Raw genomic sequence first — 12,516 nt, forward strand, 5'->3', positions numbered from 1 at the left:
AGGAATGGGGGCGGGAGGAGGGCGTGGCGGATCCAGAAAACTGTCAAGTATATCCAAGCACCTTATAATACTTTCTTTTTAAGTACGGACGCTGCCGACGATATGAGCTGATGAGACCAATCAGCGTCACATGCGCACCATCATGGTGTTAATCACGCTTTTGTACTTGTTCAATCATCGCTGAACCAAATATAAACAGGAAACGTCTAGTTACTTCCGCTCTTCACGCGGTTTGATTGGTGCCATTACCTGGTGCTACGGCGTTTTTGGTATAATTCTTGATTTCCCTGAAAATTTGCGGAAAACACCACAGACATCGCTGACCAGGTAACCCAAATATTGGGACAAGAAAATTGTTATTGGCTTGACAATTTAGGTCCTTACCGTGTTTTTAAAGGTAAAACTCTCCACTGCCCAGTGCCAACGTGAAAACGTTGCGTCACAGTAAGGCAGGGGTTCACCCTTTAGGATGTTGACTTCGTTCCCAACTGATTACAAAGTTTTACAGGTGTGAAATAAACGCTTTGGAAGCTCGCTTGTGAAGCAGCACGAAACAAATGCTAGGCATGGACAATTTCGGCTGCCCGCTCAACATGCAAGCCTGCCTGCCAGTGACGTCAAGGCACAGAAAAGCTTGTGTATATTTGATTGTTGGTTTTGGCATCAGTTTCATTTGCCGATTTCACAATAACTCCTCTGAATTTTGTGATACTAAATAGCATAGCGAAAAAGATCAAGGCCGGTTATTTTCAATATATATATATATATATATATATATATAGATATAGATAGATAGATGGGTAACTAAAGAAAACCGCCGAAGTACCCCTTTGGGCTAAAAGGAAGTATGCACTCTAAAGATATGTGGCTGTAAGAGAATTCTTAGATTTTCTGTGACTTGTGTATATCTTGCACCCAAAAAGGCAATTTTTGGCATCCTCTGAAAGGGCTCCTGGAAAAAAATATATATAAGAGGCTCTTTTCACCTCGTTTTTATTCAAAAAGTTTTCTTTGTGAAGAATTAAAAAAAAGCATTTAGAGCTCTTTTTTTTATAGAGCAGTTCTATATCGACAGCCACTCAAGAGCTATTTAAGCCCTTTTTGATAAAACGGTTCTTTATAAAGAACCTCCGATGAGTTCATATTACTTCGTTTTTCTTTGTAAAGAACAATTGAGGGGTTCCTTTAAAATCATTTTCCCAATAAGTCAATTCTTTGTGATGCACATTGAAAAAAATTTAATACAGGTGACGACGGATCAGTAAGGTGCAGCCCACAACGCGTCTAAATTACAGGCGTGTTATGTTTTACCCCCTTTTCATGTTGCCCCCCGTTTCAAATCTCTGCCCAAAGGTGCCTCATAAAGTTTCACTTATTAGAAAAAAAGCTTAAAAGTAACTCAATCACAAAGTGTCCTTCGTAATGATTTTCTTCAAGATACAACGCTTCAAAAAAGCCAATTAAATTCTTAACATTTTTAATATGTCAATTCCGGCCAAACACAGGTTTGAAACAATATGGCTTCTCTTCTGATGCTCTACCTCTATTGAAAAATTCCTGGCTTTGATGGTGCTTCAAAGAAAAATAAATAATTGCTGTTTATGTCAAGATTAAGTATGTAGGTAAGGGCAATAAATGCGAGGAAAAGAAGTGCCAAAGATTTCACCGACTTGTTACTGGCCATAGGTTGACATAAACCGAGAAGATAGTTGATGATAAATATGGTGACGCTTATTGAATATTATTATCTAGAGTAAAACTGGGTGAAAAATGGAAATGCTTATCTGCCTAAAATATAAAAGTTTTTTTTTTTTTTAAATAAAACATTTCAAAGATGCATAGCCATTCACATTTTTACACATGCAACTTTGACCTATTTCCATTGAACACAACGGGGTTTAAAAGTCTGCAAAAATGGCATAGTGTCCTTAAAATTGCAATGTCAACAAAAAGTCTTCATGGCAAGAAAAGCACTCTTGTGAATTGAGGCTTGAACATTCATCAATATCTAGACACCTTGCAAGGCTGAAGCTTGATATTTAGTTTTTGCACCAAGCTCAAAACAAAATGCGCATGGGTGGTTTTAATACGCTAATAGTTTATTTGTTAATAGCCCAGTCAAAATAAATAGCCTTAACGTGCCACACGGTAGTTTCAAGGAAGGTTAAAGGCTATGTATAGTCAAAGTTTTGAAAAACCTTCAACAGAAGCGTTTTAAACATTTGGACCGGAGGGGACCTTCCTTGCAATTCTCCCGAATCGTTTGCTAGTAATCTCTGAAATGCCTGGGGAGAGGTTTGGGAGGGGCAATGTGGTGCATTTCCATCACATTTTAATTTTTGCTAGAAGAGAGCTCACAGCAACGAAAAGTTGTTAGCAAATAGCGACTTCTCAGTGTTCTTAATATTGAAAAAATGAATAAAAAACACGAATTTTTAAGATGACCACCGTGAGAGCCGTAGAGAGACACAAAGCTGACCTAAACGTTAAGCATGTAAAGAAACTTCACGGGCAGCTCAATATACCTTAAAATAATTTGTATTTATGAAAACTGATGTCTTCTTTGCATCTTGGCAAAAAGCGATGTCCATCACATAGTAGCCGGACAAGAGACAGGCAGCAGCCCCTGGGATGTGACATTTACCTTTCATCTACAGTAATCCAACCATAAGGATTTTGAATAAAGGAAGGTCGAAAATGTTTCGTTCTAACGTAGTAGCCTGCATAAGAAAAGAGTTGGTTGGAATGGAGGTGGATCCTAAAACACATCACAAATCACACCTTAATTATAGGTACCTGAATGATAGAAACATCACAAAAAAAACTTCAAAACAAAGTGGATTCTTTTAGTGGCTAATATTTACATCTATGGTATGATTATTCTAGAAGTTTTCAGTTCAGACTAAGCACACTGTTTCCGGTCTTTTCTACAACAGTAATATTTTAATAGTAACTAGCAAATATACTTTCATATTATAACAACAATTATCACTACTCAACAATCACATATATTTCCTCGTTTGGTTTCTTGGATTAATGTTGTTGGCTGACATATTCTCAAGTATTGAGAATCCAACTGTCATTCTAATGATAAAAGTGCACAAATTCTCTGGCTTACCATGTCCACAATAGAAAATGCTGTTATTTTTGGACAGGGGGAAAAGGACTAACCATCTTAACTTCAATTCTAAAAGGACAACAAAATAAAACAAATTACAATTTAACTTGCTCCTTTTAATTCCAAAATCACATACATTGTGGCTCAATGTGAATGGGAAAATAAACGAACTAATAAGTCAAATGTTTCATGCAGGTTGTCGAAGTTGTTGCAAATGCCGCTCTACAAACGTTGTGAATTAGGAATAAAATAGGCGCAGTTCCTAAACACGCAACATAAAATAACTCTAACATGCACAGCTATGTATTGTCCGTACCAAAACACGCAACATAAAATTGCTCTAACATGCACAACTATCTATTTTCGATTCAGTGCGCACGCAAGTCAAAGTCCTTGTTTACTGGAGTAACTTAGCTTTTCAAGTCCTTTTTTACAGGCTCTAAAGAAATAAACTTTTTAGCAAAGCGTGGGCTGACGTTTTAATGCTCACTGAAAACTTTTTCTTAAGTACAAATGGCAGCTCTCTGCTTTGCAACCCTTTCTTTTTAAATAATTATAAAACAAATGTCATATTTCTTGATCAAATTTTAAATTGTGGTGCTCAAAATTAGGCTTTTACGTCCCTCTTTTAAATATATTTTTCAAGTTGCAAAACATTTAAACGTTGTTTAATAATGCTGATTTAATACAATTAGAACAACTGGATTATGACCTGCTAAAGTATTAAATACAATCCAAAAGTGATAATAAGGCAGTTTGGGATTTGGCCTATTTAAAGCGAAACAAAAAAATCGAACCTTGCAGTGTCACTCTATCCGCAAGTTTCTTCGAATCCCTACACTTGTTTTACACACAAAGCCACAAGGTCGTGCTTCTTTGTCGGTTCCAGAGGGTCGCCCGTAGCATTTTGTTCCTCTGTTAGAAATGCAACTGATCTCTTTTATGAGATTGAACTCTTGCTGCAGCTGGAAGGTAAATTATACCGGGTGTGATTATCATAACAATACATTATTACTTCCTCGAAACTAAGCAATAATAAAGTTATACTATACTGTAAAGAAACTAAACATTTCAAGCTAAAAATGCAATTAAGTTCTAACTTCGATGACCTTAGTGACGTACAACTTCTTAAAACCCCTTACAGGATTATTATGAGACGCTTTGAAGCATTGGCAGTTTTGCCTTCGAAAAATAGTGCCCAAATTGTTTCGCGCTTAATTTTAAATGTGGCACATTATTGAGCATCATATTGTTTTCCGACCACCTTTCAATTATACCTAATAGAAGAATAAGCAAAAAAAATGGTTGAAACACTTATTTCTTTTTGTTGAGTATGCTCTAAGGTTCACAGTTAGAACTTCGGGACGGACTGGGGGGATGCAAGTACCCAGGGGAAGGGGCAGACAAATAGGGAGGCCGACAAAACAGAATACCATCTGCCGGTTCCCCTCGCCCCCCCCCCCCCCCCCCTCCGCACTGAACCGCACTGACGCACTTTTCAACCTCGTCTGCATGTGCTCCCGACATAAATGCATCTAAAGGCCCGTTCACACTCTTGCGACTGCTTGCGACCTCTTAAACCTGGGTTCCTTAAAACTTCTTAAACCAGAGAACACACTGGCGCCATCTCTTGGGAAGCAGTGTAAACTCGGCGGTCCGGCATATTTTTTTTTTTTTTTTTCGCGCAATATCCTTTTTTTTTTTGGCTCGAAAAACTTTTGTCAATGTTATAAACGAGCCTTTCTATGGGTATTACGTACATTTGACCTCGGAAATCCCGCAAAACCTTCGCTTTTGTGAAATGCAGTTCTAGGGTCACCGCATAGATGGCGCCACAATGTCAGTGTGTTCCCTCATTCTAGAAACATTTAAGAAGTTGTAAGAGATCTCGTCTCTCTCAGTCGTACTCGGTCGCAAGAGTGTGAACGGGCCTTAAAACCCAGGCAAAGGGCAAAAAGGTGCCGCAACTAAACAGTTTCAAACACTTCTAACCTGCGTGTTAGCTGAACATAGGCAGTGTTATTAGTTGTGTTGGTAACCTTTTTGCTTTTTTTTAAACATAAAATGGACCGAATCCCCTGTAAGCCCCTCCTCCCTTTTAATGTGGGCAGTTTACTGTTGCAAGTCCACTGAGACCAGTCAAAGGGGATTATGAAACTACAAAACGAAATTGCGATATTTCAACTGTTTTGTGCATTATTAAAAATATTCTTGCAAGTTTTAGAGGCAAAGGATGTAAAAATTACTAGTTTCGGATTGCAGAGGGCCAAGTACAGCGCAGTAACTTCAGTAGGGACCTTTCCAATGACGACTTTTAATAATGGTTTTTGTTAACCCGAATTTCGCATTTAGTGCAGCCTTGGAGCAATCAACAACCACAGTTTTCTATGAACTGAAATTACATTGTCATCATCTCTTGTCATAATATGAAGCCTAATATATATATATATAACAGCAAACAAATCTAGTAAAATTCAAAAGACAAAGCTATGTGCATTTATAAATATTGTGAAATGTATTTTGTGTTATGTAAGAAATTGCAACTTAAATCCTGGGTACTAGTGCTAAATAGATAAGTTGTATACTAACTACAGGGTGTCTCAAACAGCGGCCAGGCTCTTTAAATCGACCGCAAAAATTGGTTTCTTAGCCTATCGCGCTACGTTTTTGTGCAGCGCTGGTCACAGGGGGTTCATATTTTTGTATAAAATTTACGAAGAGCGAACTCACCCAAGGAAAAAGTAAAACGAAAAAAGTTTTAACTTCTATAAAAACACAGCGAAGCCACTAGTCTTCAAAAAATAGGCCGCCGTTTGGCACGCGAGATAAGAGATAGCGCAAGCGGTCGCGACACCAACTGCAGCCGACGAACGAGCATACGGCGCCGGGAGAGTACATCAAATAAAAGACGATATTTTAGACTCAAAAGCGACGCGAGCTTTTTCGATGTCAGTTACCAATGCATAATTTTATCATCCTGACTAATAAAACACATTGAATGGGCATTTAAGCAATTAAAAAACAAATTGACGGGTTATTTTGACTGTTTGTTTTTCGGGGTACTCATCTCGTTTGCTTTGCAGTTCCTTGTTGTTACCGTGCCTGATTTTGTTTCTGCGACTGCCGCCGCCTGCGGAACGCGCGCCGCTTTTGAGTCTAAAAGATTGTCTGCTAATGACGCCGGTTCTCGGCGCCGTATGCTCCTTCGCTGGCGGCTGTTGGCATCACGACCGCTTTCGCCATCTTTTGTCTCCCGTGTCAAACAGCGTTCTAGTGTTTGAAGACTGGTAGCTTCGCTGCGTTTTCATAGGAGTTACAACTTTTTATTTTTAGAGCGCAGATCTTAGGTGCCCGTTCCCGGCTTGAGCGGCATCGCCGTCGCTGTCGCCATCGGCGTAACCGCGCGGTGCATATGGAACACGTGACGTCACTGATGACTAGAGACCGGATTTTAGGCAAATGCCTATTTTTTTCCTTGCGTTCCTATCGCCCCATTTCGATATATGAGCACGAATTGGAGGTCAAGGATGGCTTTTATGGTGGTTTCATAGTGCCTATAAATGCCTATTTTGGGTGTTGGTGCCTAAACTCCGATAAATGCCTATAAATGCCTTTTTTCTCAAATTGGCGCCTAAATCAGCACTATGTAGCGTCATGTTTCGCTTTCGAGTGCAATTTGATACTTTTATTCATTCTACCTGGAAATATTTACTGTTCTAAATTCTATGGGTTTGAACCTGGTCCTCTTTTAACACTCCCCCCCCCCCCCCTCCCTTTGCGCCGGTGCAACCGGAGCGGCGGCTTCTGCATGCTTTACGGGTGGCTTTCCCGCAGGACAAGGCGGTGGACGCACAACTCTACTCCCCACGGGAAATATGATACCGTCAGGGGCAAAGAAAGTGATGGGGAAAAATTACGCCCACCTCCCCTCGCGGGAACCCTGGTGTGATGCAACGCATCTGGGTGGTTCCATCGGTGTTTCCGTTGGGATGATTCTCTAAAGGAACCGTCGCATCAAGCAATCGTCGAGTACTGCGAGAGAGTGCAAACGGAGCACGGATGCTGGTAGTTACCTATTGTTTCTATAAATTTCATAGTGATTCTTAAACTACCCTACTGAAAAAAACCATTTGAAATTCAAACGGGTGGCAAACTGGTCGCCCGTTTGAATCAAACCTGTCGATCCGTTTCGATCAAACGTGATTATGGGATACGGGTACCCGTTTGGAAACGGTACCCGTTCGAAACGGTACCCGTTTGATACAGGTGCCCGTTTGATACGGGTGCCGTATGGTACGAGTACCCGTTCGACATGGCACGTGACCACACGTTTGAACGTGCCCTTCGAAATGGCAAATTATGCGCTAGCCCTAAATGGGTATCGTCTGGGAGGTTGGTTATCTTAAACATATTTAAGACGTCCCGAAACTCATAAACGTATTTATAACATGGAGAAAACACGTAGAACAAATGCACTCGCGTAGGTGCTTGTAAGTGGACAGGAAAACCGACACAAAAGATTGTTTTCAATTCTCCTCGAAGTTTATTACCTCTTCTGTAGACAAGTACAAACGTGCAAGCGATCTGTGAACACTCTACAGGTAGACTTTCGGGGAAATTATTCTCCTGGCTGCCGCGCGAATAGGCGCTGCATAATTCTTTAGATAATTTACAAGAGTACGCGTAGAAGAACGGTCAATAGTTGCCAACACGTAGGTTGCAGTGCACTTACCATAACAATAGGGGACTTGAAAGAGGTAATCCGTGATATTTGTCGACACGGTCAAAGCAGGACAACCACACAAACACAAACGAGAGGGAACGGCTCCTTGGAAGTTTCAACATGATGCGGCGCACAAGCTGTCATTTGCCGAACCCAACCAAACCGCGAGAATTTGCGACTTATTTGAAGAATCGCTCGTTGCCGACATACACGTGGGTCTTTTCGAACACTGATAGCTTTGGTGCACATCCAATACGTTGTCGAGAGACATCCCAATAAGATCGCAGGGTTACGCGACAGATTGAAGCAGGTAGGACGAGCGAACTTCGAGCAGCAACTGACAACAAGCAGACAAAGAAAAAAGCGGCTGCAAGGCGCGCCGTTCCGGATCTCGATGCTTATCAGCGTGTAGCTCGCGCGCTGCTGTGGGTCACGTGACAGGGGCGACAAGAGAGGAGGGAGGGGGCGAGGTGAAGGCGCTGGGACCACCGGGACAGCCCCTCTCCCTCTCCCCAGGCATTCCAGGGAGATGCGTTTTTGTAGTCCCGAAGAACAAACGCGCGCGCGCGCGCGCGCTCGAACTTTGGAAATGGCGGCGGGGCTGCCAGAAGCTCGGCTTGCGCCCGAGCGAAGAAAGAACTCAGCGCAAGCTCGTAGTTTGAGTGCTGCAACGGCGGGCGTGCTCTCGCAATGCTCGATGTTCTTGCAGCCGCGTGTACGCGTGCTACCTTCGCTGCGTCTTGAATTAAAGTGAAACGGAGTCTAGACGTACATTCTTTCACGCGGTCGCGTCTTCTGCGAGAGAGATTCGAGCTGAATAAGTAAATTGAGGCAACAAAGATGGACAAAGTATTAAAGGTCTGTCAAAAATATCGGCTCACCAACGTCGCGCGTTTACGTAAAACAAAAAAAAAAGGTGTTAGTTTTAGTTGCAGTATAATCGAAAATCAGCGCAATTGAAATATAAATATAATTACTTGCATTACGCGGACGATCTGAAATCGATGAACCGGCGCTCCCAGCCTTCCGAAAAACATTGGCTGCCACGGCTGAAACGCTAGGCGTGCCCACGCCGCCGATCTGTACGTTCAATATCAAACGGGCTCCGGAGAGCCGTTTGATTAAACCGGAGAAGTTTGCAACATGGTCGCCGGTTTGAGCAAACGTGCGACAACTTTGCCCAAACGAGTCGCCCATTTGCCCAGACGAGCGACCCGTTTGCCAAATAGGTGACCGTTATGGCTCATACGGGGGACCCCTTTGAGCCATACGGGCGACCCCTTTGACAAACTGGTGACCAGTATGGTTAAACGGTTACCGGTATGGACCCGTTTATTTTCATATGGGCGCCAAATGGTTTTTTTCAGTAGGGTAGGTTCCGCGTTCTGTCCAAACACAATTCTTAATATTTATATTTCGAATGAGCGTATGTGTATTTGGCAGTGTTGAAAGGTCTTGCCTGTATAATTAAGGTACCTGTAGAAAATTGCTAAAGTTTGTACGTAAGTTCTCACGTAACAACATGTTAATTTCTTAACAAACCTTGTCTATCTTGCATTTATTATTTTCTTGCTTTATTGTAATTTAATTACGTCAGGCAGACATAACTTTGCGCTTTTATAAATCATTATTACAATATTTTAAGAATTGTTTCTCCTGCCTGGTTCACAATATGCAACGCTTGAGTGACTTTCGAATCTGAACATGTATGTAAGCAATGCGCTTGTGAAATTAAGCCAATTTATCGCCATTAGCCCAGAGGTATTACGGGACAATTCCACGTCTAATGTCAATGTATAGAGCTTGTTATGAGAGAAAAGTAAAGGATTGAATTGAATTGAACTGTTACTGCCATTGTGGCCTCATAGCAATGACATTTTTGGATTTACTGTCGTGCTTACAGTTCGCTCACGTCTTCACTTGAAATTATTAGCATTTATCTAAAAATTTATTGCGCCTATTTTATTATTTTTAGTGCCTAAAACGTTGTTTTTGCCGCGTATTTTTGGCGCCTAAAACGTGCTTTTTTAGTGCCTAAAAATCCAGCCTCTACTGATGACGTCATCAGTGATGATAACGTCATCACTGGCAATGACGATGACGTCATCACGATGACAATGACGATGACATCAGTACCATGACAATGACGTCATCGTGATGACGTCATCGTGATGACGTCATCGTCATCGTGACGTGACCCCCGTGAGGTCGCGTGATCCCCGTGATGTCACGTGACCCTTGTGAGACGATGGCGACGCTGCTCGGAGGGAGGAGTATCAGACAGGATGAGGAGGTGGCGAGGAGGGAGTAGGGGTATACCCTCCCCTCAGCACCCTTCCCTCCTCCTTCTCAAAGAGCTGCGCTCTAATGCGACGCTACAGGGATTTGTAAACGCGTACGCCTTCATCTTTTTTACTTTTTCCTCAGGTAAGTTCGCTCTTCGCAAATTTATATAAAAAGGCACCACTTTTGGGCAACGCTTCAAGAAATCGCAGCAAGATAGGTTAAGAAACCGATGTTTCTGGTCAATTTATATATATATATATATATTGTGAGGATGTATTGGGGACAAAGAATAAGCAGGCGGAGACGACGGTTTGCCCAGACAAGACTGAATCTATTCTGAAACGCGCACGCAATCACGCCTCAATCACGCCTCAGCACGCGCTGTCCCTCGAGCACTTCGGCGCCCAAGTTGCCAGCGCTGGTCGCGCCACTTGGTAGCCACAATATATATATATATACAGGGTGTCACAAAAAGAAAATTTACACGGTCTTTTTTACCACAAAAATAAACTAGGCATCGCCCAACTCTTATTCTCCGCGCAAAGGTAGCGCTATAGGTCACAACCAGATGCCAAGGTTTCAGCCCGATCCGATAACTTAACCAAAAGTTATAAGTGATTTTCTGAAAATTTCAATGGGAAGATGGCGACCGACTGAGTTTTCAAACACATGGGGCTCTATGGCACCAGAAACCGAAAACAGGCAACAATGAGCTCCATTTTCGCATTGAAATTTGCAGAAAATCACGAATAATTTTTTATTAAGTTATCGGATCGAGCTGAAACTTTGTCATCTGGTTGTGACCTCTAGCTCTACCTTTGGGTGGAGAATGAGCGTTCGGCAATGCCTAGTTTATTTTTGCGGTAAAAAAGACCGTGTAAATTTTCTTTTGTGACACCCTGTATATATATATATATATATGTGTATATCGCAATATAAAAAAGTGACGGGGAGAAAGAAAAAAAAAAAACAGCCGAAGTTTACTCAACAGTTTCGCCGAGAGAATTGACTTCGGCCCTGTATGTGAGGATATATCGCTGCGGCAAAAAAGTTGAGAATTCGCAAAAAAAGGACGTGAATACACAGATAAAAAAAAATGGTAATAGCAACGTACGCGTTGCTACATAGCAAACAACTTGGCCTGAGCCCGCTCCTCCTGCGGGGCGGCGAAGTACAAAGTGCACTTGAACGCCTAAAACATTTGCTAGAATAGGTCGTAAACGGGCGACATCTTTGTGGCTGATGGCACCCAAGGAGCCAATACATCACCGCGACGGTCGCCCCGTTTTGCGAGGAGCGCCTTGCGTGTCAAGGAAACCGAAAAAGCAAAAATATACAGACATTAATTTTCACCTTCTTGAGATTGTCAAAAAAAAAAAAATAGGGTAAGGGGTTGTACGTTCATGAGATGTGGTGAAGTACTCATGCGTGCAAGGAAATAGCATGATCGTAATACAATTAAATGCAAAGGTGCAAGCGAGCTGGACAAGAATTTCGAAGATAATCCCTGGAGAAGGGGAACAAGAGGGACAGAGGAAAAACACAAATCTCCAAACACAGCTAGGTGACTGGTACGCGCCCAAAAAACAAGGACCAGGCGGATTTTTTCGGTCGCGCACAAAGCACCCAGGTGTGTTTGAAGTTTTGTGTTTGTCCTTTGTACCCCTTGTTGCCCTTCTCCAATGAATATTTTCGTTATTCTTGTCCAGCTCGCTTGCACCTTTGCATTTAATTGTATTATCATCATAACCTTAAAGATGCAAGCTGTTCTTCCTTCTTGGTGAAAGGCTGGTGGCAGCGGATAAACCCCGTTTGTTCAACTGACGACTAACCCCTGGTTAGCTCAGTTGCTAGAGCGCTCCACCGGAAATGGAGAGGTCCCTGGTTCGAAAAAAAGACCAGACGAATTTTTTCGGTCGCGCATCAGTAGTCTATCGCTGTCACGTGGTCACATCTCGGGAGCTTACCGAAACTGCCAGCTCAAAAACTTCCCTGTCGCTCCGCTCCCTTCTCTCTAGGTGGTTCGGTTGCTGTAAGCAACAAACAGATAAGGTTATAAAGAACCTTCTATAACAAAATAGTTCTTAATTGCCCAGTTGCCTTTCTAGTGCGCCATCGGGCGATAGTCTTGGAGGCAAAACCATTCTTCGCGAGCTAAAATATTTCTTGGGGCGTCAAAGAACCTTTCAAGAACAGAGTTTCTTAGAGTGGGAATATAGCGTGCTACTCCGCTCATTTGGAAGACACAGAGCGCCTACGGTGCCATATATGTACAGTACCCATCAGGGGGAACATAAAGTGCCGAGAAAACGCATGCGCGTCGCATGGTTCACGCTGTTGCCTGTTTGTTTTGTGCCTAAGAGGGCTGCTACTGGTGCGCCGATAACAT

This window comes from Ixodes scapularis, unplaced genomic scaffold (genome assembly GCF_016920785.2).
Source record: "Ixodes scapularis isolate PalLabHiFi unplaced genomic scaffold, ASM1692078v2 ptg002451l_1__unscaffolded, whole genome shotgun sequence".
In the NCBI taxonomy this organism is placed as follows: domain Eukaryota; kingdom Metazoa; phylum Arthropoda; class Arachnida; order Ixodida; family Ixodidae; genus Ixodes; species Ixodes scapularis.